Source organism: Ranitomeya imitator, chromosome 1 (genome assembly GCF_032444005.1).
Source record: "Ranitomeya imitator isolate aRanImi1 chromosome 1, aRanImi1.pri, whole genome shotgun sequence".
In the NCBI taxonomy this organism is placed as follows: domain Eukaryota; kingdom Metazoa; phylum Chordata; class Amphibia; order Anura; family Dendrobatidae; genus Ranitomeya; species Ranitomeya imitator.
Window position 1 is genome coordinate 699,850,470 of NC_091282.1, and position 27,440 is coordinate 699,877,909.

The following is a 27,440-nucleotide window of genomic DNA, read 5'->3' on the forward strand; positions in this document are numbered from 1 at the left end:
GGGAGGAAGGAGCGGCCATGTTGCCGCTGGACTGCGCCCGTCGCTGAATGGTCGTGGCAATGGTCGTGGGCGTTTTGCCACGACCAATCAGCGACTTGGATTCCATGACAGACAGAGGCCGCGACCAATGAATATCCATGACAGAAAGAATGACAGAAGGACAGACGGAAGTGACCCTTAGACAATTATATAGTAGATATCCTCCTTTGTCTTCTATTTAATACTAAACTGAAAAAAAATTCATTTTTCCACCATCAGCCAGACCCATCCATCATATCTAATGGCTCCACACTTTCCCTGGTCTCACAAGCCCACTGCTTCAGGGCAACCTTTGATCCTGTCTTGTCTTTCAAACTGCACATCTAAAAGGTACCGTCACACTAGACGATATCGCTAGCGATCCGTGACGTTGCAGCGTCCTGGCTAGCGATATCGTCCAGTGTGACAGCCGGCAGGGATCAGAATCCTGCTGTGCTGTCGCTGGTCGGGGAAGAAAGTCCAGAACTTTATTTGGTCGCTGGACTCCCCGCAGACATCGCTGGATCGGCGTGTGTGACACCGATTCAGCGATGTCTTCACTGGTAACCAGGGTAAACATCGGGTAACTAAGCGCAGGGCCGCGCTTAGTAACCCGATGTTTACCCTGGTTACCATCCTAAAAGTAAAAAAAACAAACACTACATACTTACCTACAGCCGTCTGTCCTCCAGCGCTGTGCTCTGCACTCCTCCTGTACTGGCTGTGAGCGTCGGTCAGCCGGAAAGCAGAGCGGTGACGTCACCGCTCTGCTTTCCGGCCGCTGTGCTCACACAGACAGTACAGGAGGAGTGCAGAGCACAGCGCTGGAGGACAGACGGCTGTAGGTAAGTATGTAGTGTTTGTTTTTTTTACTTTTAGGATGGTAACCAGGGTAAACATCGGGTTACTAAGCGCGGCCCTGCGCTTAGTTACCCGATGTTTACCCTGGTTACCGGCATCGTTGGTCGCTGGAGAGCGGTCTGTGTGACAGCTCTCCAGCGACCAAACAACGACGCTGCAGCGATCCGGATCGTTGTCGGTATCGCTGCAGCGTCGCTAAGTGTGACGGTACCTTAAGTCCTTACTACCTCTTCAACTCCCTCAAAGAGAACCTGCCGGATCCCCCACGCCCTCCAACCCAGCAGCATTCACCTATGTATGGGCTGCTTAACCAGCCTTGTATAACATTTTTCTGCAAAGATTAGGTTTTTAAAAAAAAAAAAAAAAAACGCATTTATAATGTCCTTGTTTCCTATGCTAATGAGGGTTTTGACTAGTCGAAAGAGCGTTACCTTCCCCAGACTAGTCCGTCCTCTTTCCATGTTATCACGTCCCTGTGGGCGCAACAACATAATTTGCAGTAGCCGACGTCATCGTCACCTCCTGCAAATCTCGTGCATGCGCACAAGTTTGCTCACTCACATCATTGCGCGAGTTGAGTCCAGCTGTTCTTCGACTCCTCCATGGACGTGAGCCGTGTTCCGCACCTCCGGTCACACGCAGTTCGCCTCTGAAGGCAGGAAGCATGCACACGGCTGCAGAGGCACAGTGACGCAGACGAAGAAAGCGGCACGCATGCACAAGATTGGCAAGAGCTGGCGATGATGTCGGCTCCTGCAAATTATGCTGTCGTGCCCACACGGGCGTGATAACATGCAAAGAGGGTTGACTAGTCTGGGGACAATAACACCTCATCGACTAGTCAAAGAGGTGAACGCTGCTGGGCGGGAGGGCATGGAGGACCTGGCAGGTTCCCTTTAAACTCAAAACATTTCTTCCTATCCAAATCTTTACTTTCCTCAACTTAAAAGGAATCACTCACCAGGTTTTTAATCTGAAAGCAGCATGACGTAGGGGCAGAGACACTCGATTTTAGTGATGTCACTTACTGAGCTGCTTGTTATTTCTATAAAATAAGTGTTTTATCAGCAAAAGATAGTCACAAGAGGAATTGTTCGATCTGAAGCAGATAAAAGTGATTTCTTTTTTCAAAACTGTACACAGTAGCCCACTAAGGGACATCACTGGAATCAATGTCTCTGTCCCTACATTAAGCTGCTCTCGGATCACATAGCATAAAGCTAGTGGCAAAAATGCTGGTGCATGCCCTCATCATCCTTATCTGGAGTACTTCTCTGTGGCCGTTGATCTGACACTTTGGTGCCCCCTCCAATCATCTTCATACAGTCTCCAGGACATAACACGTCCCCTTCGGGCCTAATTTGATGCCTTGCTGTTTGTCATCAATGGCATCTTCTATGCAGGAATAAAAATTGCTATTAGTCTTCAGTATATTCCCCGATGGAAACAGGGATATGCTACTGACAATAGCCGTAGGATGAAGAAAGAAGCCCCCCAACTTAACTCCCTCTCTCGATAGGTGGAAATGGTCCTTATTGAGCACTCCCGATACCGCCGATTCAATATCGATGACAATACCAGACTAGTAGTACCGTGGTTAATGTAGAAGTATCTTCCCTTTTTACCTTTCCTGGAGCACTTTGAAGAGGCACTGAATCCTGATTGCCATTGATGGTGCGGATAAGACTTGTGCCCAGGTAGAGTGATCGACTTACAAACTGAATTCTGCTCGCTGGTATTTCATTTTCTTTCTTGGAGGCTTTTAAATCCATGAGTCATATCACCTTGGAAACACAATGAAGAGAATGCAGAACGTGGCGTACCATCTCGCCGAAGTACGCGACGGGCACATGCATTCCTACTGCAAAGACCCTCTGTGTGCATCGCAGAAATGTCAACAGTAGAAAAACTGGCGATCAAGCGTATCGTTCGGACAATCAACCGGAACGGACCTAGAATAAGTGAAAAACAGCATTTTCCAATGACAACCCTTCATTTTAATCCCCTATTTTAAGGGCTTGGCAAGTTTAGAAATTGAGTTATCAAAAACATTATCTGGACAAGGTCCTTTGTAGGGCAGTTTTTGTGCCAGGAAAGAATCCACAAAGAAGAAAAAGTATTAGAAAAAAAAAACAAAAAAAGATTGATTTGTTGCCTCTTTAGTGTATCCATTTTTGCGTTTGTCTCAAATCTGGAAGTGGGATAATCATTCCAGAATGTGGCCTCCAAGGCGATCTTCTGATCATACGTGGTACCACCATCAGCACCGCTGGAAAACAGAAGGTAATACAAGGACGTCTTGAGGCTGCTAGAGCAGGAGCCATATGGCATATGATCTCCGTATATCCTAGAAAGGAACATGGACTGAGGTGTCTTCGTAGGACAATCCCACCACATAACCAGAGGTATGTCTTGCATTTGCCAAACAGCTCAATGGGGTTCATTTTTCCTGTGCTGAAGCTCCAGGAAAACTTGACAAGTGCTGCTAGGTGTCTTATTGCGGAAGGTTTAACCAGAAGGATCAGCCAAAAACTTGTCTGCCCAAACAAAACAACAAGCCGGGGTTCACATAAAACCATGTTTTATCCACTCGTTAGGGGCTCCAGACTTAGGGTATGTGCACACGTCAGGATTTCCTGCGGATCCGCTGCATTTTTTACCGTGTAGAAACGCTGCAGATCCGCAAGTGATTTACAGTACAATGTAAATCAATGAGAAGGAAAAAAAAACGCTGTGCTAATGGTGCGGAGAATTCCGTGCGGAAACGCTGCGGATTAAAAGAAGTAGAATGTCACTTTTTTGCGGCTCTGCAGCATTTTTGTACCCATTCCATTATAGAAATCCGCAGGGGTAAAAAACGCAAGAAATCCGCACAAAATCCGCAGTAAATCTGCACAAAAAGACGCAACAAATCCGCACCTGCGAATTCTGCCAAGAGATGCAGAATCCGCACAAAAAATTCCTGAGCCTAATCTGCAACGTGGGCACACAGCCTTAGGACCCGACGGAGCCATTGATGAGTGGATGAAACAGGATGTTAAGATAACCTTAAGCTTGTCAAATATTTTGAGATCAAGCTCAATCAACTTTCTGATCATTTTGTTCTCATCATTTTTCGGTGGCAAGGGTAAACAGGCCAGCAAACAGGCGCTGATTGATTTACACAAGGGTCGATTTGCACTTGTTATTGTGCACCCAGAACCATGTACTAAGTCCTCAAACCTCTATAGTGATCAATAATATCCAATCTGAAATCGAATACTTTATACTCAATATCAGGGCTATGGAGTCAGTAAGCCGATCCTCCGACTCCTCACTTCCCCTAACTACGACTCCACAGCACTGGTCACTACTGAGCATGTACATAAAGTGCAGCACAGATTCATCTCATCTACGACTCCACAGCACTGGTCACTACTGAGCATGTACATAAAGTGCAGCACAGATTCATCTCATCTACGACCCCACAGCACTGGTCACTACTGAGCATGTACATAAAGAGCAGCACAGATTCATCTCATCTACGACTCCACAGCACTGGTCACTACTGAGCATGTACATAAAGTGCAGCACAGATTCATCTCATCTACGACTCCACAGCACTGGTCACTACTGATCATGTACATAAAGGGCAGCACAGATTCATCTCATCTACGACTCCACAGCACTGGTCACTACTGAGCATGTACATAAAGTGCAGCACAGATTCATCTCATCTACGACTCCACAGCACTGGTCACTACTGATCATGTACATAAAGTGCAGCACAGATTCATCTCATCTACGACTCCACAGCACTGGTCACTACTGAGCATGTACATAAAGTGCAGCACAGATTCATCTCATCTACGACTCCACAGCACTGGTCACTACGGAGCATGAGCATAAAGTGCAGCACAGATTCAGCTCATCTACGACCCCACAGCACTGGTCACTACTGAGCATGTACATAAAGTGCAGCACAGATTCATCTCTACTGAAAGCCGAGCTCCTTACATCAGGAACAGAACAGACATTTATAGGACATTTCATAACTATCCCAAATTCTTATGAAAACATTTACAGGAAATCCTACATTGTACTACTGTACCCAATGCATTATATATTTTAGGAGTCGGAGTCAATCCATTTGATACCGACTCCACCAAAATGGACACCGACTCAGTCTCCACAATCCTGCTTAATACTGTATCATATGCACAAGACAAACTGCTAAGAAAGGATAAAGGAGTTATGCAATATTTTCTAAGCAGGTTTTAACATGTGAAGCTTTACTCAAACTTGTAAATCAACCTGGAAAACAGAAAAAAAAAAGTTTAATGATAAAAATGTTTAAAGCAAAACCAAAGAAATGGGTTGGTGTAAGGGTAATGTGTAGATGCACAATCACACTGTGGCTATTTTACAGACACAACCTAGTATAAAAACAATAAGCAAATACCCTGCCGCAAGTAAACAGTAAAAGTATATGTAAAGAACATGTGGTACTTGGCAGAAATGGTTTAAATAAAAAATAAGTAAAAGCCATCCCACCGCGACCAGGTGCACCCAATCAGGATGGACCCCAAGTCTAGTATTTCATCTCGCTAACAACCCTATGTTATTTACATGTACTATTACTTTTTATTTCCTAACTACAGGGTGTCCAGTCATTTTTATCCTAGGTTTTCTGGTAATAGCCACAGTGTGAATGTGCTCCTACACATTGCACTTATACCAACAGATGTTTTCAGTTTTGATTTAGTTCCTTGCACTTCGTACATTTTGGGAGTGTCCTCCCCTTTGGTTTGTGCACCTTGTCTTTATAGCTTTCCACGGGCAGGTGAAAATCATTCAGGTCAGGGTCAAGCTTTGCCCCTGTCTATTTTGAAGTCTGCTGACACATAGCGAGGCGAGATATTAGAGTTAAGGTACCTTCACACATAACGATATCATTAACGATATCGTTGCTTTTTGTGACGTAGCAACGATATCGTTAAGGAAATCGTTCTGTGTGACAGTGACCAACGATCAGGACCCTGCTGGGAGATCGTTGGTCGCTGAAGAAAGTCCAGAACTTTATTTCGTCGCTGGACTCCCTGCAGACATCGCTGGTTCGGCGTGTGTGACACTGATCCAGCGATGTCTTCACTGGTAACCAGGGTAAACATCGGGTTACTAAGCGCAGGGCCACGCTTAGTAACCCGATGTTTACCCTGGTTACCAGCGTAAAAGTAAAAAAAAAAATATGCACTACATACTTACCTACCGCTGTCTGTCCCCGGCGCTCTGCTTCTCTGCACTCCTCCTGCACTGGCTGTGAGCGTCGTTCAGCCGGAAAGCAGAGCGGTGACGTCACCGCTCTGCTTTCCGGCCGCTGTGCTCACAGTCAGTGCAGGAGGAGTGCAGAGAAGCAGAGCGCCGGGGACAGACAGCGGTAGGTAAGTATGTAGTGTTTGGTTTTTTTACTTTTACGCTGGTAACCAGGGTAAACATCGGGTTACTAAGCGCGGCCCTGCGCTTAGTAACCCGATGATTACCCTGGTTACCCGGGGACCTCAGGATCGTTGGTCGCTGGAGAGCTGTCTGTGTGACAGCTCTCCAGCGACCAAACAGCGACGCTGCAGCGATCGACATCGTTGTCGGTATCGCTGCAGCGTCGCTGAGTGTGAAGGTACCTTTAGGGACCATCCTGATTGGGTACACCTTGTCATGGTAAGATACACTGTGTGCAGAATTATTAGGCAAGTTGTATTTTGATCACATGATACTTTTTTTTTATATACATGTTGTCCTACTCCAAGCTGTTCAGGCTTGAGAGCCAACTACCAATTAAGTAAATCATGTGATGTGCATCTCTGTAATGAGGAGGGGTGTTGTCTAATGACATCAAAACCCTATATAAGGTGGCTTAATTATTAGGCAACTTCCTTTCCTTTGGCAAAATGGGTCAGAAGAGAGATTTGACGGGCTCTGAAAAGTCCAAAATTGTGAGATGTCTAGCAGAGGGATGCAGCAGTCTTGAAATTGACAAACTTTTGAAGCGTGATCACTGAACAATCAAGCGTTTCATGGCAAATAGCCAACAGGGTCGCAAGAAGCGTGTTGGGCAAAAAAAGGCACAAAATAACTGCCCATGAATTGAGGAAAATCAAGCATGAAGCTGCCAAGATGCCATTTGCCACCAGTTTTGCCATATTTCAGAGCTGCAACGTTACTGGAGTAACAAAGCACAAGGTGTGAGATACTCAGAGACATGGCCAAGGTAAGGAAGGCTGAAAAACAACCACCTGAACAAGAAACATAAGATAAAACGTTAAGACTGGGCCAAGAGATATCTTAAGACTGACTTTTCAAAGGTTTTATGGACTGATGAACTGAGAGTGACTCTTGATGGGCCAGAGGCTCATCAGAAAGGGTAGAGCGCTCCACTCAGACCCAGATGCCAGCAAGGTGGAGGTGGGGTACTGGTATGGGCTGGTATCATCAAAGATGAACTTGTGGGACCTTTTCGGGTTGAGGATGGAGTGAAGCTCAATTCCCAGACCTACTGCCAGCTTCTGGAAGACAACTTCTTCAAGCAGTGGTACAGGAAGAAGTCTGTATCGTTCAAGAAAAACATGATTTTCATGCAGGACAATGCTCCATCACATGCCTCCAACTACTCCACAGCGTGGCTGGCCAGTAAAGGTCTCAAAGAAGAAAAAATAATGACATGACCCGACTCCATGAGGATGGTCTGAGTGCCCGACGTCCACAGATGGGGTTATGCTGACAACCCAACACCGTGCAGGACACTTGGCATTCGCCACAGATCACCAGGACTGGCAAATTCGCCACTGGCGCCCTGTGCGCTTCACATATGAAAGCAGGTTCACACTGAGCGCATGTGACAGATGTGACAGTCTGGAGACGCCGTGGAGAGCGATCCGCCTGCAACATCCTTCAGCATGACCGGTTTGGCAGTGGGTCAGTAATGGTGTGGGGTGGCATTTCCTTGGAGGGCCACACAGCCCTCCATGTGCTCGCCAGAGGTAGTCTGACTGCCATTAGGTACCGAGATGAGATCCTCAGACCCCTTGTGAGATCATATGCTGGGGCGGTTGGCCCTGGGTTCCTCCTAATGCAGGACAATGCCAGACCTCATGTGGCTGGAGTGTGTCAGCAGTTCCTGCAAGATGAAGGTATTGAAGCTATGAACTGGCCCACCCGTACCCCAGACCTGAATCCGATTGAACACATCTGGGACAGCATGACTCGCACCATCCACCAACGTCACGCTGCATCACAGACTATCCAGGAGTTGGCGGATGCTTTAGTCCAGGTCTGGGAGGAGATCCCTCAGGAGCCATCCACCGCCTCATCAGGAGCAAGCCCAGGCGTTGTAGGGAGGTCATACAGGCACGTGGAGGCCACACACACTACTGAGCATCATGTCCTTGTCTTGAGGCGTTTCCACTGAAGTTGGATCAGCCTGTAACTTCATTTTCCACTTTGATTTTGAGCATCATTCCAACTCCAGACCTCAGTGGGATATTAGTTGTGATTTACGATGATCATTTTTAGGTTTTATTGTTCTCAACACATTCCACTATGTAATGAATAAAGATTTACAAATGGAATATTTCATTCAGTGATATCTAGGATTTGGCATTTTAGTGTTCCCTTTATTTTTTTGGTGTGTGTGTGTGTGTGTGTGTGTGTGTGTGTGTGTGTGTGTGTGTGTGTGTGTGTGTGTGTGTGTGTGTGTGTGTGTGTTTTCTCACAGGGGAAATGGGAAAAAAAGTCTAAAGGAATATATTGAGTAAAAAAACTTGTTTTAAATCATAGCTCATTTATGATGACACATTCACTTTAAGAGTTTTCCTGGTGTGATTATAAATGTGTAAAACTGGTTATAAAGGTACAATGATGGCGTTGCTAGTTTTTTCTTTCCGTGAGTAGGCCATGCTTAGATATATGATGTCTGACTTCTGGATTCACGTGAGAACAAGACAAAGCAACCATATAAACTATGCAAGGGAAAAGAACAGTCACTGAAAACTACCAGTTTCCCATCATTGTTGGGACCATTATACAAACCCTGCAGCGTGTGATAAGCTAAACCTATGACGGTAAACAGCACCAGCCGGTCACAAATCACGACCAGTGTCCTGTAAACCACATTCCCATACTCAGACGAAAGAAAGCACTATTAAAACATTACATTAATAGCCATGAAGTTTAAAAATAAAAAACAAGGTTATACAGCGCCAGATCTAATAAAAAAGAGACAGTCATTTACTCCTTGTTCTAAGCGGCATTACAAGGAGCCAGCACTCAGACTTCATGACCTGACCCATCTGTCAAAAAAAAATCATAAAATAAAACTGTAACACTTTAGTAATTTTAACTATGAAACTATAAAGGAGAACACCAGCAGAGGTGGATGGGGGCATAACCTTACAACATGCCTTGGAGTTTGTTGGGTATGTATGAACTTTAAAATGGCTTCCTTTTTTCGTTTAACGGCCTTTGGCTCAATCTCGAGCCATGGCAACTTGATGGATGAACACTCTAAGAAGACTGATCTTGTGAAAGCCAAGATAGGTCCACCATTATCGTTATCTTGACAGTATCTAGCTATCGGGTCTTCCTCTTCGCCTTGCTCCTTCTATTCTTCTGACCGTGATGTCCTTCTCCAGCGATTGCTCTCTTCGTATGACGTGTCCAAAGTTAAATAGAAAAATCTAATTGGCTGTCGGAGAGAGTGGATCCTAAAGAAGCCCAAACACCTGAGATAGCTTGTTCAGCCAATAGTCATCTCTCCTGACACCCCAATATACATGAATTCTCGGCTCGGGTTCCATCAGGCAGAGTGAATTTAGCCACATGTCCAATCCTTTTTAAACCCAGACAGGAAGAAGGCCCACATACACACTACTGTAGAAGGTCAGCAGGTTCAGCCAACTTTAATTTAATGTACATGAGGGCCCTTAATATTGCGATGAGCACTCAAAATTGCATTGAAATTAGGTCTTGTAGGGAGGTGGTCTTCTTAAAGGGATAAAGCTTAAACTGTCAGTTTAGGAATACAAAGTACCTAGCCTCGTAGGGGATATAGCCCCTATAACTATTGCACCTTTGATGTTTCAATCGCTGCCTCCGTTCTGCAGTTACTGACATTTAATCAAGTAAGCTAATTAGGGTACTCTGTGGACCCTAGGTGTGGCCAAGAGGTTTGGTGCACCATACTATACTACCTATTAGTTATGTATATCCCACCTCATTCACTGATGGTTGACAGCCCTGGAGCCAGAAATGTCTAAAAAGAAAGATCAGGCAGGCCAGCGCCGTCAATCATGCAAAATGCTAGAGTATTATGGTGCACTGAGCCTCTTGGCTACACCCAGGGTGTACAGGTCACTGTGATTAGCATGCTTGATTAAACTTGAGCTTCAGCAGAACGGAGGTAGCAATTACACCTTTAAAAAGGTACAAATATTATGGAGGTATATCCCTTGCATGGCTATGTTCTTAGTTTATAATGTTAATTTTGGCGGACAAAGATCAGCTTGAAGAAAATCCAGTCTTCTTTAAGAGGTGGTCTTAAGAAAATGCTAAATCATTTTCCGCCACTCCCCATTAAAAGGGAGAAAAACAATAAAAGGCCTGTAATGAAATAGATACCTCTAAAGACATTTTTTGTTATATATTCCTTCAGTTTGGGGGGGAAAAAAAAGAAGAAAAAAAACGAAAAAAGATCAGGAGCTGAGGAGATGGTGGTATGGTAGCCATAGTCATTAGGGAGAACCGCACCACTTCAACATTATGTGTCACTTTACACTGTTTCTGATAAAGTGTTAATAGAGTCACGTTACATCAAACAGACCCTGCACTTAATACAGGAAGCCCAACAATGACTCCAGTAACAAACCATTCAGGAGCCGAGAAGGAAGACACACAAGGGAGTCCTCTCTGCCAGTACGGCACCATTAACCTAAATATTACAAAGGGAAGTACAACTAAATATGTAAGGAAAAGGAACTGTAAAGCCAACCTCTGGGGAGCGCGTCATCAACCCACATCCATCACCGCACACAAAGCCAAGGATACAGGCACCAAGAAGTGGCTCCGAAGGATGGATAAGGCGCAGATCTGTGCACACAGACATCTCAGCAGAGCGGCTCAGATATATGTGGACTTTTCCATACCTTCACTGTCACCATTGTGCTGTCGATAAATCTGACGACGGTGTTGGTTCAACCCTTACAGCTCGCAGTGTGTCGGCTGTCAGGATTCTCCAGTGCCAGCGCACTGGGAGCGTACGGGCACATGACCACAAGTCTGTGATTTTCACACGTGGTGACATGCCGACTAGACGTGTGTAGTCTCGCTTCGGTACAAGTGAATTCAGCAACGTGGCCGGGAGTATGGAAATGACATACATGAGACGAGAGTGACTGCAGGCTTGAACCTGAAGTCTGGACAATCCCTTTAAATAGTGTATATGATAGCAAACTAAAACATGTTAATTCGATATTAACTGACAATTTTGAGTTGCTGTCTTTTACAGGTACCAACGGTTGTGTCTGGTATTGCAACTTGGTTCACTTTGACAAAGCTGCAATACCAGACACAACCAACGTGCAGGAGTGGTGCGCTTTTGGAAGAAGCAGATATTTTTACTGTAAAAATTTTTTATTAACAAGTAAAATGTAACTAAACCTTAAAATGAAGGAAGGGTAAACCGTATTGTCCCCGGCCATTCGTGAAGTTAATTTGCAACCTTGACTTATTTATAAAAATAAAAAATTAATTTTTGATCTGAGGCACATCCCGGCTGGGACCAGTGAATGTCCCCAACACTTGTCACAGCCCACACCTTCTGTCTCTTTGTTCCGCTGCTCCTTTAGATGCAAGCTCCTCCGCTTGCTCACGGCCCCGCTTACCCTTTGTTTAAGCTGTGGTCTTTACAAATGTCAGCGTAAAATGCTGGAGTGTTATACGTTCCGAGTAAAACATTATGCTGCAACACCATGGGGAAAATTAGAAAAGAAAGACTCCTTAAAAAGAAAAAAAAAAAACAGTGTGTGACTGGAGGATTGAACACACATTTGCACGTTGCAGCTCTCCAGCTGCTGAAGAACTACACTCCCCAGGATGCCCTGCTGGGAAAGTCGGAATCATTGGGATTTTCATTATACTTCTATTGGATCTGTCATATGCTCATCATTCCTAGACACAAAGCCTGCGGCTTCTGTGCCAGCAAAACTAAAAACAGTATGTTGTTGGGGGGGGGGAAGATTTGCCATATTGGCCTTTAGCTCAAAACCTCCCGAGAATCTATTCCCCTGGATGACAGCGTTTGACCTAGTTGGTTTTTATCTGGAGAGCTAGAAACAGTGAGCAAGAACAAGTCACAGGCAAAATTATTTATCACTCCTTTGTAGCATATAGTAATCCTGGAAAAGCTTGGAGAAGACGTATCATTAGACCACAATCACAACTGGTGCCCATGGGCAGAGAGAACTTTGTCCTCTTCGGTCCCGTTGTGCTGGATCCAAAACTAAGACCATACCCAATACACGACTGACTCATTAACCAACAACCGCTTTCACATTTTAATTCCCCAAAAAGATGGATCTGACATGTGAAAGACTGGAAACAATGTAACGCTCTGATGCCAAGACAGAACGATGGGGTTAATCCAACATTGGTGTGTAGAGGTGCTGAAGGTTCCAAGATGTCACCTGTCAAGATATCGGTTGCCCAACACTGGCAAGTACGGCTCTACTTATCTCATACAACTGGACGAGGTCAGAGAAGCTCCCCACTAAGGGACACCTAATTCGCCCCACTCCCAAAAACAATCATTCAGACAAGTTATTCCTCTTATCTTCACAGGGAAGCTTCAAGCTCAGATTAATGCGCCTCATTCATTACTTATGTGAGAAAATTGGGAAAAGTTGCTGTGAATCATCTCCAGCACATGCTCAAAGGATGGGGCATGCTGAAATCCAACATGCCCCATCCCTCTTTTTCCCACATACACATAATAATAATTGTATTTATATAGCGCCAACAGCAGCGCTTTACATTATAGAGGGGATTTGTACAGACAATAGACATCACAGCATAACAATAATCACAGTTCAAAACAGATACCAAGAGGAATGAGGGCCCTGCTCGCAAGCTTACAGACTATGAGGAACAGGGGAGACACGAGAAGTGGATGGCAACAATTGCTTTCATTGTTCGGACCAGCCATAGTGTAAGGATAGGGTGTTCATATAAAGCTGCATGAACCGATTATCAGCCCAAGTATGTAACAGTACAGACACAGAGGGCTATTACCTGCATAAAGTGTATGAGAACATGATGTGAGGAACCCCATTATGGTTTAAGTTTTTTTTTGTTTGTTTTTTTTTTAATGGGCCACACAAGGATAGTTGGGTTAATGCGTTGAGGCGGTAGGCCAGTCTGAACAAATGCGTTTTTAGGGCACGCTTAAAACTGTGGGGAATGAGAATTAATCGTATTAACCTGGATAGTACATTCCAAAGAATCGGCGCAGCACGTGTAAAGTCTTGGAGACGGGAATGGGAGGTTCTGATTATTGAGGATGCTAACCTGAGGTCATTAGCAGAACGGAGAGTTGGATAGGGTGGTAGACTGAGACCAGAGAAGAGATGTAGGGTGGTGCTGAGCCATGGAGAGCTTTGTGGATGAAGGTAATAGTTTTGTACTGGATTCTGGAGTGGAGGGGTATCCAGTGTAATGACTGGCACAGGGTAGAGGCATCGGTGTAACGGTTGGTGAGGAATATGATCCTGGCTGCAGCATTCAGGACAGATTGGAGCGGGAAGAGTTTGGTAAGAGGGAGGCCGATTAGTAGAGAGTTACAATAGTCCAGACGAGAATGAATATGTGAAACAGTCAGAGTTTTTGCAGAGTCAAAAGTAAGAAAAGGACGAATTCTAGAAATGTTTTTGAGATGCAGATAAGAGTGAGCCAGTGATCGGGTGTGGGGGGTGAATGAAGGCTCGGAATCAAGTATGACCCCAAGGCAGCGGGCATGTTGCTTGGGAGTAATGGTGGAACCACACATGGAGATGGCAATGTCAGGCAAAGGTAGGTTAGTAGAGGGCGAAAACACGAGGAGTTCAGTTTTTGACAGGTTCCGTTTCAGACAGAGGGAGGACATGATGTTAGAGACAGCAGTAAAGGTACCGTCACACTCAGCCACTTTGCAAAGAGAACGACAACAATCCGTGACGTTGCAGCGTCCTGGATAGCGATCTCGTTGTGTTTGACACGCAGCAGCGATCAGGATCCCGCTGTGCCATCGCTGGTCGGAGCTAGAAGTCCAGAACTTTATTTGTTCGTCAGATCGGCGTGTATCGTCACGTTTGACAACAAAAGCAACAACGCCAGCAACGTTTTACATGGAGCTAACAACCAGCGAGAACGAGAAGTGAGTCGCCGTTACGTCACTGGATCACTCCTGCATCGTTCTGGAGCTGCTGTGTTTGACGGCTCTACAGCGACCTAAACAGCGACGCTCCAGCGATCGGCTTGTTGTCTATATCACTGCAGCGTCGCTGAGTGTGACGGTACCTTAAGACAATCACTGGTGTTTACTAAAAAGGTCGGCGTGATAACAGGAGAAGAAGTGTATAATTGGGTGTCGTCAGCATAGAGACTGGAAACCAAATCTACTGATTGTTTGTCCAATAGGGGCAGAATACCAAGAAGAGGAGGGGGCCTAGGACTGATCCTTGAGGAACCCCAACAGTAAGGGGAAGGTGAGAGGAAGAGGAACCAGCAAGATACAGTGAAAGAGCGATCAGAGAGATAGCAGGAGAACCAGGAAAGAACTTCCGTTTAAAAAAAACAACAAAAAAAACAAAGACATGTCTGATTTTGATCAGATTTGAAGCAGAAAATGGTCCCTTGAATAAATAAATTGGACAGAAAACAGGTTGAATCTTTAAAAGTAATCCAGGAGGTTATCTTCTTATTTTTAGTGACCCTACAAACTAAATTTTCATCCAAGATAGGTGCCTCTAGCAAATTTCTAAGCACATTGGCCACCCCTACCGAAGATATCCTAAAATAAATTACCGGTAATGCTGAGCAGTAAGATGCCCACCAAATGTTCCACATCTCCATGTTCTTCCTGAAGTTATATTTATATGGAAATGATGTGTCAGGGACAAGACATTATTCCAGGATGGCCCTAAAGGAAAACAATAGTTCAAAGGGTCCAGGCTTTTAATTACAAGTGCACAGGCAAATGCTAATTGACTGATTAAAGTCTCATTAGCCCTAAAGGCAAGTTCACACCTATGAAAAGAAGACCATAAAAAGGCCACAGGATTTCACTCCATTCCAGTGAATGAAAGAAAGAAGGAAATATCCTACAAGAAAACCTGTACATGAGAATTTGCCGCTGATACAAAACAGAAGACCTTAAGGGTACCGTCACACAGTTACATTTTGATCGCTACGACGGCACGATTTGTGACGTTCCAGAGATATATCCGTGACGTTCCAGCGATCTCGCTGTGTCTGACACGCTCCTGCGATCAGGGACCCCGCTGAGAATCGTACGTCGTAGCAGATCGTTTGAAACTTTCTTTCGTCGTCTAGTGTCCCGCTGTGGCGGCATGATCGCATGGTGTAACAAAGGTGTGCACGATATTGTATACGATGTGCGCATAGTAACCAATGGCTTCTACATCGCACATACGTCATGAAATTATCGCTCCAGCGTCGTACATTGCAAAGTGTGACAGCAGTCTACGACGCTGGAGCGATATTGTTACGACGCTGGAGCGTCACGGATCGTGCCGTCGTAGCGATCAAAATGCCACTGTGTGACGGTACCCTAAGGTACCGTCACACTCAGCAACTTTCCAACGATCACGACCAGCGATACGACCTGGCCGTGATCGTTGGAAAGTCGTTGTGTGGTCGCTGGAGAGCTGTCACACAGACAGCTCTCCAGCGACCAAGGATGCCGAAGTCCCCGGGTAACCAGGGTAAACATCGGGTTACTAAGCGCAGGGCCGTGCTTAGTAACCCGATGTTTACCCTGGTTACCATTGTAAACGTAAAAAAAAAAAAAAACACTACATACTTACATTCCGGTGCCTGTCACGTCCCCGGCTTCCGCTTCCCTGCACTTCTCCTGCATCCTGTGTAAGCGCCGGCCGTAAAGCAGAGCGGTGACGTCACCGCTGTGCTCTGCTTTACGGCAGGCCGGCGCTGACACAGGATGCAGGAGGAGTGCAGGGAAGCGGACGCCGGGGACGTGACAGACACCAGAATGTGAGTATGTGGGTTTTTTTTTTTTACATTTACAATGGTAACCAGGGTAAACATCGGGTTACTAAGCGCGGCCCTGCGCTTAGTAACCCGATGTTTACCCTGGTTACCAGTGAAGACATCGCTGGATCAGTGTCACACACGCCGATTCAGCGATGTCAGCGGGTGATCCAGCGATGATCCAGCTCCGACCAGCGATGTCACAGCAGGATCCTGATCGCTGCTGCGTGTCAAACACAACGATATCGCTATCCAGGACGCTGCAACGTCACGGATCGCTATCGTTATCGTTGTTATGTTGTTCAGTGTGAAGGTACCTTTAAACTAAATAATAAACCTCAAATAAAAACCCTCAGACCTCATTCACGCGTCAGTGTTTTCCACGTGTGAGAAAAAAAATAGCCCGATTTGTTTCATCACTGTGTGGCCCGAGTTTTTCTCGCACGTGGAGAAATAACAAAGTTTTACCAACTCCTACTTTTTGACAGTCCATGACCGCAGATGTCATCAGACCGGTGTCCGTTTCTTTCACTGACCCATAAACTTGCATTGCCGTATGTGATCTGACGCTAAGAACAAAATCGCAAAAAATCATGGACATGTGCACAGCCCTGAAGAATATCACAGGTATTCGTGCTATCCGTGAAAACCATTGATAGCGCTCGTATGAGAACATCGGACGGGTGAATGAGCCCTTCGGACTTGTTCACACGCTACGATTTTGCCACAGAAAAAGAAAAATTTTACAGTGCTAGCCAAGTGAATGAGGTTTCTCAATTGCTACTTATTTTTTCCTTGCAGCTATGAACCAAATTGTTTTTTTAATTCATATCTGCAGCATGTGTATTGTTTCAGTGTTCAAATAAATTAAATAAAACTGAATGCAAGAACTAGTTTTTAAAAATGTGCAGATTCTATGCATATTTTTCTTGAAAAGCACTGGCTTTTGCTGCAAAATCACAATATGTGCACAGACCCTTGGTGCAGTTTTGCATGCATTTCGTCACCTAGTCGAAACAAGGAGTGTATGCAAACCAAAAGTTTAAAGCCTCATTCAGACGTCCGTGAAACATGGTCCGAGTAGAGACCATGGATCGGCCGTGGTCTCCTGACCTAAATTTAACAGCCCCATAAACAAAGGATTTTATAAAAAATCTCGTCCATAATGTTGGCACTGTAATAGGCAACAGATTTTCTGCCTGCCCATCTGAACATATCCATACACCGCGACCATTGTACCGCCAGATGCCTGCCTCATCTTTAGCATGCGCCATCAGATGCTGCATTGTGGAGCAGGTCTACTCTAGAAGCATTGTGAATGTGACCGTAACATGGCGACGTATGGATCACCAAACAGCAGGACACTGTACATCCCTAAAGTACAGAGCCATAGGGACACCGTGTTCCTCCAGTGTCCCGTAAAAATGTCTGCCGTGTAGATGAAACCCAAGAGCAGCTTTAAACCTTGATCACATGTAACGTTAGCAGGTATCAGCCATCTGACATCCACAAGAACAGACTGAGCTATCTGGACCGACTACGGTTCTCCAAACTCAGCAGCCTGATATAAGCCTATGAGGCTGTAGAGTTCTGGTCAGGAGACCAGCAAGAGATCTGGTCAGGCCTAAGTCAGATTTCACACATGAAACACGGAAGACCAACTGTTGGGTCTCCTATCCTGAGGAAACTCCTCAATCTACTATATAATTGTCTAAGGGTCACTTCCGTCTGTCTGTCTGTTCTTCTGTCTGTCTTGTCTGTCATGGATATTTATTGGTCGCGGTCTCTGTCTGTCATGGAAATCCAAGTCGCTGATTGGTCGTGGCAAAACAGCCACGACCAATCAGCGACGGGCACAGCCTGGAAGAAAATGGCTGCTCCTTACTTCCCGCAGTCAGTGCCCAGCGTCTGCATACTCCCCTCCAGTCACCGCTCACACAGGGTTAATGCCGGCGGTAACGGACCGCATTATGCCGTAGGTACGCACTCCGTAACCGCTGCTATTAACCCTGTGTGTCCCCAACTTTTTACTATTGATGCTGCCTATGCGGCATCAATAGTAAAAAAATGTAACGTTAAAAATAATAAAACAAAAAACCTGCTATTCTCACCCTCCATAGTCCGCCAAGCTGCTTGCGCCTACCGCCATCTTCCGTTCCCGGCGATGCATTGCGAAATTACCCAGAAGAATGGGTAATTTCGCTATGCATCCTGGGAACGGAAGATGGTGGCAGCCGCGCCCGTATCGCCGGAGCTTCGGTGGATCCCAGGGGGTGAGTATATAACTATTTTTTATTTTAATTTTTTTTTTTTTTTTTTTTTTTTTTTTTAACAGGGATATGGTGCCCACACTGCTGTATACTACTTGGGCTGTGTTAGATACCGCGTGGCTGCTATATACTGCATGGGCTGTGCTATATATTACGTGGCCGCTGTTCTGAAAATACTCACCCGGCTCCCTCATTGGCTGTCGCTTCTTCCTGTTCTGGCTGCAGCTTCTCCTGTATGCGGTCACGTGGGGCCGCCGATTACAGTCATGAATATGCGGCTCCACCCCTATGGGAGGTGGAGCCGCATATTCATTACTATAAATGAGCGGCCCCATGTGACCGCATACAGGAGAAGATGCGGCCAGGAGAGGAAGCAGCGCCGGCGAGGGAGCGAGCCGGGTGAGTATTTTCAGAACAGCAGGGGGGGCGCACAGGTTGGGCACATAGATCTTTATTTTAAACACACTTATTCATATCTTCTCTACAGCAAACGCTGCTGCAGGGAAGATATGAATCGCGGCTTCAGCACCAGTGGGGGGGGGGAACAGCTCTTAATGTAGCGCCGTCTCCTGCATGGCATACGGACTGCACACGGACAACGTCCGTGTGCGGTACGTGTTTTACACGGACCCATTGACTTTAATGGGTCCGTGTAATACGTGTGCTCCCACGAACACTGACATGTCTCTGTGTTTGGCACACGGAGACGCGGTCTGCAAAAAATCAATGACATCTGAACAGATGCATTGATTTTTATGTGTCTACGTGTGTCAGTGGCTCCGGTACGTGAGGAAACTGTCACCTCACGTACCGGAGCCACTGACGTGTGAAACCGGCCTTATATAGTAAGTGGCTGTGTTATATACTGTGTGGCCACTGTTATATATTGCGTGGCCTGTATTAACGCATCGGGTATTCTACAATATGTATGTATATAGCAGCCACATAGTGTATAGCACAGGCCACATAGTATTTGTCTGCTATGTACTACATGGCTCCTATATACTACGTGGCCTGTGCTATATACCATGTGGCTGCTATATACATACATAAATACTTATTCTAGAATACCCGATGTGTTAGAATTGGGCCACCATCTAGTAGGCATATATGAAGCACAAAGCACAGGTTGTGAGCTAGGACGTCGGACAATGCAAGAATTTGCCATGTTTCACAAATGTGTGAAACGAGTCTAAGGCTATGTTTACACTGAGGTTTTTGTTTTTCTTTCAGGAGTTTGAGAAGAAACTCACCAAAAATCCTCCTCAAAAGCTACTGGAAAACTTTTCCAATTTATTTCTATAGGAAAACCACTTTCATAAAAGCAGTTATTGGAGCTTGTTTTTCCAGGAAGAACATTTGAAGAACTCCTGAGGAAACCAAGAAAGTTCATGTCAGTTCTTCAAAGCGTTTTCTGAAGGAGACCTCAAAACTAGGCACAGTCCAATCAAAAAGCTGCAAGAAACTCTTTCGGAAAATAACTTTTCCAATACCGTTTGAGGCCGGTTTCGCACGTCCAGATAATTCCGGTACCGGAGAAAACAGTACTGAAGTTATCCGTGTCCGTGTGCTCATGTGGCACATCAGTGTGGCACACGTGCGGCAGCCGTGTGCCGCCTGAGGACCACACGGACCGTGTAGGAGAGACAGAGCTACAGTAAGCGCTGTCCCTACTGCGTGTGGTGCTGAAGGATGTCTCCTCTCAGCGCTGGCAGCAGGTCCTATGTGAGCGGTCACATGGTACAGCTCATTATAGTGATGAATATGCGCATATTCATCACTGTAATGAGCGGTACCATGTGACCGCTCACATAGGACCTGCTGCTGGCGCTGAGAGGAGACATCGAGGGAGCTGGGTGAGTATTTCTCTGCAAGCGGGCGGGCGGACAGGGGATGGGAGGCGGGAGGTGACCACCAAACTTTACTTTTAACACAAAAAAAAAACATGATTTTTCATCTCTTCTCTCCTGCAGGGGACAAGAGATGAATGCCGCCTTCAGCACCACACGCAGTGGGGACAGCGCTTACTGTAGCGCTGTCTCTCCTGTGAGCGGTACGTGCACACGGAGGAGAGTGCACACTGTTCTCCGTGTGCACGTGTGCGGGACGTATTGCGGTACGTGCTGCTGGAGAAAAGCGGACATGTCTCTGTGTTTTGCACACGGACACACGGTCCGTGAAAACACGGAGACATGTGCATAGACCCATTCATTTGAATGGGTCTACGTGTGTCAGTGTCTCCGGTACGTGAGAAAACGGTCAGTACACGTACCGGAGACACTGACGTGTGAAAGAGGCCTAAGGAAAAGAAAAAAAAAACTCCTCCAAGACTTCTGTTTGAAAACTCCTGGTTTTTGAACTCCTGAAAATAAACTCAGTATGAACATAGCCTCAAGTGAAATTGACATTTGCCACTTTGCCAAGTTAATGAAACCCTAAATAAACTCCTAGAGGAGTTGGTCCAAATTGATTTGAATGACCCAGTCCATGAGCCTCGTTAGTAAGCTGTGGCCGCCTGACAAAAGGCCTCAGAAAGGCCGATGGTATCCACGTTTCTTCTGATTAGTCAGCCTGGCGCAACCTCACATATGCATCAATGAAAACGCTGCTAAAGGCCAACTAATCAAAAGAGGAGCGTGGATGACAACAGCTAAAAGGTGGTTCTCAGGGTAAAGATTACGGACATGAGCCATATACCAGGTCATGCAAATCTATCTGCACCAACTTTACATCTGACATTTCTAGAGTTTTATTAACTTGGCAAAGTGGAAAGTGTCGATCTGGTATATATCGTCAGGGCTGTGGATGGGCACATGGAACCAGTCACTTCTGGAATCTGCGGAGGTGACTGGCCCAATTTTAAGAATGGACGTCAATACCTGACCTTCAGAACAAAAAGACAAGGCGATAAAATTCAATATTTCTGACCCTCACTTTCTCCAACATGTGTGATTGGGGGAACGATCCGGACTCCCTCATACACTGTCCAGAGTTTGCCAATTCTGCAGAAAACAGCAGGGTCGGCTGACAGTCATCTCATCTGTATGGCCACTTCTGATTTTCCAGAGGCGCATCCCACTAGATATCTGCTACATTTATGGACTCTGCTATTTTACAGGTGCGACTAAGGCTGTGTGCACACGTTGCTGATCTTTCACGTTTTTTCATGATAAAAACGCTATAAAACCGCAAAAAAAAGCATACATTATGCATTCCATCATTTAGAATGAATTCCGCAATTTTTGTCCACATGATGCGTTTTTTTTCCACGAAAAAAACGCATCGCGGTAAAAAAACGCAGCATGTTCATTAATTTTGCGGGTTTTTGGCGGATTTCCCACTATATAATACATTGGGAAGTGTCCGGAAAAATTCACAAAAAAACGCGCAAAAAACGCATGCAGATTTCTTGCAGAAAATTTCAGGTTTTTCTCAGGCCGCTCTTCGGATTACAGTAGTCTATATTGCCGAGATTCCTATTCTATACATTTCAGTAGGTCGTGAACACAGTACAAAGAAGGTGTTGTACTATGGAAGGCGAAATGATTAATGACATCTCGCTACAGCTCACGTTATGTGATACCAGGCAAAAAATACTTACAATGAATGGTGCTTAGTATGGTCGCTTCAATACAATCATCCTGACCTGCAGTACCTATCAACTATGCCAGCACTTACACAGCTGAGGGCATGGACACCAATCTATGGGAAAATGTGCGGAGTACGCTCCTGCATGAGCTACAGGCTCAGTCACACGGGTGATTATTATTATTATTATTATTATTATACATTTTTATAGCGCCATTTATTCCATGGCGCTTTACATGTGAATACGGGGCAAATGATAAATGTATATTCCAGATTTAATAAGAGAAAGCCATGAGGCGGATTTCCTACGAAGGCTACAATCAGCGCAATCTTCAGAAAAACCCACTGCTGGACTGACAGGTCAGACAACTGCTGCCCGTAACTGCAATGGTCAAGACCACGGACCGTCCCGAGAAGCAACGATAGTATCATATACATGGACGCATCAGTACAAAGGGCGACTCCACAAAAGGTCTCCTAGGATACATACAATTTGCTGCTGTGACACAGCTTTCATTTTTGAGGTCTGCACAAGTTCTTGTAGTCCGTATACTTGAATAGAAAAAAAAAAATCTGGCTCCAGTAATTGGTCATCATTTATGGAATTTCAGTATAGATCCTATAATTATGTTAGTTGAAAAAAAAAATTTAGCCCAAAAATTTGAGTTAAACACCTTCTATCAAACCCCGAGCTCCCCGATTCTGCCGCTGTATTCCATTTTGCTCTGCATCACTCTGTGGCAGAGATATTCACATTTGATGCTTTTTTAGCACAGTATGTGAAATCTCTTCGTGTAGATCAACTGGATGATTCTTCATAGTATTCTCTGGAGGCGTGTGCTTTTGCCCCTTCCGATCAGACACAGCCAATCACAGCTCAGTGGCTGATCAAACAGTGTCAGTTCAGATGCTGCCGAGATGTGATTGGTAGCGTCTAGGAGGGACGGGTAAAAAGAGCAAGACCCCAGAGAAGACTCTGAAGAAATTCTTAGTTGGATTGTAAAGAGATCTCCCACACTGCAGTCCAAAAGCAACAAGCGTAATTATCTCTGCAATGGAGCAACGCAGCACAAAACAGTAAAGAGCGACAGAATTGGTGGAGCTCAGGGGTTTTCAAAAAGGCATTTCATTGAATTTTTTGTGGTATACATTGGCAACGTCTTCCGATTGCATCTCAGGGTAGCGTGAATAGACATGACCTATATAACGACACTATTGTGGAGGCATACAAATGTTCTGTATGGACACATACTGTATTGTGGGTAAAGAAGTCCAGTTCTGTACCACTATGGCCATTTCTATAAACCCTAAAGACAGCAAATTACAAATGGCAGCTCATGAGGCCTTACTCAAAATGTAAAGGTTCCAGTCTCTGAATACCTAAGCTGCTGGTAATACTGATGGCGGCAATTGTGCCTGATGAACCAGTATGATGACCAAAGATAGACGTCTGTCGGCTTACCCCGAGTGAATAGATCTTGAAAGCTACCTGGTCCTATCAACTGACTTAGTAACATCACCAAAGACTCACCTACGTCACTAATGCTGAGACGTTGTATAGAAAGAATTTTCAGTACAGCTCAGTGTCACATAAAAAAAGAAGTGTCTGCAGCAAATGAATGAGGGCGATGGAGAAAAGAGAGCCATGTATGTGGGGGAAAGTGCTGAAAGATTGCTGGTGGCCAGAAGAATGCAATAAATCACCGGCCTGTGACAACTACTCCGTGTAACACAGCTGTGAATGAGATTAGCGCCATGTCTGCCAGCGCATACACACAAAGCTAGGAGTTACCACACTGGGGAGCAGAAGACACGACGGAGAGTCACACAGGGCACCCATATGTGTACAGCAGGAAGGTGCCCTCTCATAGGTGCTATCGGTACTGTGACGGAGGGGTCAGACTGCCCAGGGTGGTAGAAAGGGGTACCACCCCCTTCCAAGGCATCCTACACCACAGTGTTAGACACAGTACTAGTATGTATGGTAGAAAGGTGAATGTGGAAAAACTGAAGTGGAGGGGACACATTGCCCTGTGTGGGAGGGAATGCTGTGCAGAGATGGGCGACATTAGCCAACTATGTGGCAATAGCTAATGTCGTGTGTTGTAGGCTTCGAGATGAGCGCTAAGTAGCGCGGCACCCTGAGCCAGTAAGGGCAGGGCAGCGTGGCACCCTGAGCCAGTAAGGGCAGGGCAGCGTGGCACCCTGAGCCAGTAAGGGCAGGGCAGCGTGGCACCCTGAGCCAGTAAGGGCAGGGCAGCGTGGCACCCTGAGCCAGTAAGGGCAGGGCAGCGTGGCACCCTGAGCCAGTAAGGGCAGGGCAGCGTGGCACCCTGAGCCAGTAAGGGCAGGGCAGCGTGGCACCCTGAGCCAGTAAGGGCAGGGCAGCGTGGCTCCCTGAGCCAGTAAGGGCAGGGCAGAGTGGCACCCTGAGCCAGTAAGGGCAGGGCAGCGTGGCACCCTGAGCCAGTAAGGGCAGGGCAGCGTGGCACCCTGAGCCAGTAAGGGCAGGGCAGCGTGGCTCCCTGAGCCAGTAAGGGCAGGGCAGAGTGGCACCCTGAGCCAGTAAGGGCAGGGCAGCGTGGCACCCTGAGCCAGTAAGGGCAGGGCAGCGTGGCACCCTGAGCCAGTAAGGGCAGGGCAGAGTGGCACCCTGAGCCAGTAAGGGCAGGGCAGCGTGGCACCCTGAGCCAGTAAGGGCAGGGCATTGTGTGATGTGTTGTAAGGTCTAACACTTGCTGTGGTGTACCACTGCCGCGTGTGATGGGGGAATGGTGTGTGCCAGTCCTATGTATCATGGGTGCACGCTGTGTGCCCATGCTATGTATGATGGGTGCACTATAGTAAGGGGGATGCTGTTTGCAGTGCTCTGTCTGATGCGTGCACTATATGATGTGGGGATGCTGTGTGTGATGAGTAAACTATATGATGGGGGGATGATGTGTGCAGTGCTATGTATGATGGGTTCACACTGTGCAGTGCTCTGTGTGATGGGTGCACTATATGATGGGGGGATGCTGCATGCAGTGCTATGCATGATGGGTGCACTATATCAAGGGGGGGATTCTGTGTGCCCGTGCAATGAGTGATGGGTGCACTATATGATGGGGGGATGATGTGTGCAGTGCCATGTATGATGGGTTCACACTGTGTACCAGTGCTCTGTGTGATGGGTGCACTATATGATGGGGGATTCTGTGTGCAGTGCTATGTGTGATGGGTGCACTTAGTGCCAGCTGTATTGTGCACTGTTATGTTGGCGAACACTGTATATACGTGGTATGAGGAGTTCAGTGTACGTGTGCAGTGTATGATGGGGGACTGCATCATGTGTGCAGTGATTGATGGAGAATGATGTGTACCAGTGCACTGTGTGATGGGTGGGGAGTATGATGTGTGCACTGTGTAACGAGGGGTACTACACAATGGGAGCAGTGTGTGCCTGCTGTGTATCCGTGTTATGTATGATGGGTGCAGTGGGTATCGGCTGTATTGTGCAGTTATGATGGGCATGTCATGTACTAGTGCAGGGTATGATGGTTGCTCTGTGACAGGAGTGGGATGCGGGTGCTATGAATGATGGCTGATGGGGTGTACCACTGATGGGCGCGATGTGGTGTGCCAGTGCTGTATCATGGGTGCTCTGTGATGGGTGTGAGGCTGTGTGTTGTGGGTGATGGGTGCACGGTGCACGGTGAGTGATGGGGTGCCGGGAGCTCCGCTGTCTTCCGTCCCTGCCGCAGACATTATTACCTCAGCTCCGTCTCCTCCCGCAGGCTCCCTCCGTCCACACTATAATCCAGCCGGGGTCCGGGAGCACACACCGCCCGCCAGCACCAATCCTGGGGCTCGCACACCCCGATATTCCGGGCGGCCTCTCCCTTTCCACACAGACTCCGTTCTCCGATCACACAAGTTGAGAACAAAGTTACTCCCCGCCCGCACTGAGCCCCTGCGGCTGATTCTCGCGAGACTTCCTATTGGCCAAAATGGCGACAGGCGGTACCGAGGGCGGTATGAGTTGCCATAGCAACAAATCACGCCTCCCCGCTCTTCTAGACTTGGTACACACCGAACTCTGATTGCTGCCATGGAGCGACGTCCGCCCGCGTCCTCCTGAGAGGCAGAGCCGCCCCTGCATGGAGCCCGGGGCTGCACACACTCTGCAGGAGCCCCCTGCTGGTGGCCGGGGGCAGCACAGCATCACCTCATAGAGGCACACAGGGGTTAAACGGGAGCCTCACCGTGTATCTGCGGTGTGATCCTGCCAGTGACTGACTATAGTGTGTGTATATAGATGTCCTATAGTACATATATACAGTGGGTACAGAAAGTGTTCAGACCCCTTTACATTTTTCACTCTTTGTTTCATTGCAGCCATTTGGTAAATTAAAAAAAAGTTAATTTTTTTCTCATTAATGTGCACTCTGCACCCAGGGGTGGATTAAGGGTAGCCAGGGCCCCGGGCTGTTCAGACACTGTGGGCCCCTCGGTCATGTGACAGGGACATCATATACCTGAACCAGATTATTCCAGAAACATAGTTGCTGTGTGAAACTATAACCTGTCAAACATCCATTGATCTAGTCAATTTACCCTTCAGTTCAGTATATAGTATACAGTGTATAGTGTCAGTGTATAGGTCACACTGACTCACCAGTGACGTCTCTAGGTGAACTCCTTCATCTTTCATCCAGCACAGACCGCCATCACTTCATCCAGCCAGGACTCGTTTCTGCAGGAAATAACACAATTATCTCGAGCTCCGCTTGTAGAATACATTACTTAATTTTTCCCAACTTCTACATTACACCACATGAAGAAAAAGAGGCGACATAGTGTCACTCTACACAGAAACAGGACCCTACACCCCCCCCCCAAAAAAAAAAAAACTGTCCTCAAAAAATAAATACATCACTGCAGTAATAATATCCCTTAATTAGCCCCTATGGTAATAATATTCCCCATCCTGGCCCCGTGTGTCTCATTCCTGGCTCCAGCCATATGTTCTCCTATCCTGCACTCATGAGTATCCATTCTACACCATATGATCTCCCCGTACTGTCCCCATCTGTCTCCATCGTATCCGTCCTGCCCCATGATCCAATCCTGCCCCATGTCTTTCATTCTGCCCCGTGTCTCCAATCATGCCCCGTATCTACATTCTGCCCATGTCTCCAGTTTTACCCCAATGTGTCCAGCATCTCTGCCCCCAGTGTATCCAGTATCTCTGCCCCAGTGTGTCCAGCATCTCTACCCCCAGTGTGTCCAGCATCTCTGCCCCAGTGTCAAGCATCTCTGCCCCCAGTGTGTCCAGCATATTGCCCCCAGTGTGTCCAGCATCTCTGCCCCCAGTGTATCCAGCATCTCTGCCCCAGTGTGTCCAGCATCTCTGCCCCCAGTGTGTCCAGC

The 27,440-nt window shown here is 46.5% G+C and overlaps 1 protein-coding gene across 15 annotated transcripts in view; it reads right to left on the reverse strand.

Moving 5' to 3' along the window:
• Positions 1-25,974, reverse strand: part of SIPA1L1 (signal induced proliferation associated 1 like 1) — a 353,323-nt gene extending 327,349 nt beyond the window's left edge. For 12 of the 15 annotated variants that reach the window (XM_069731481.1, XM_069731472.1, XM_069731464.1 and 9 more), the window contains exon 1: positions 25,782-25,952. The gene's annotated coding sequence lies outside the window, so the exon portion shown is untranslated. Of the gene's footprint in view, positions 1-25,781 lie in introns of all 15 variants that reach the window. The other 3 variants (XM_069731412.1, XM_069731395.1, XM_069731445.1) reach the window with 2 other exon arrangements.
• Between the last annotated feature and the right edge of the window lie 1,466 nt (positions 25,975-27,440).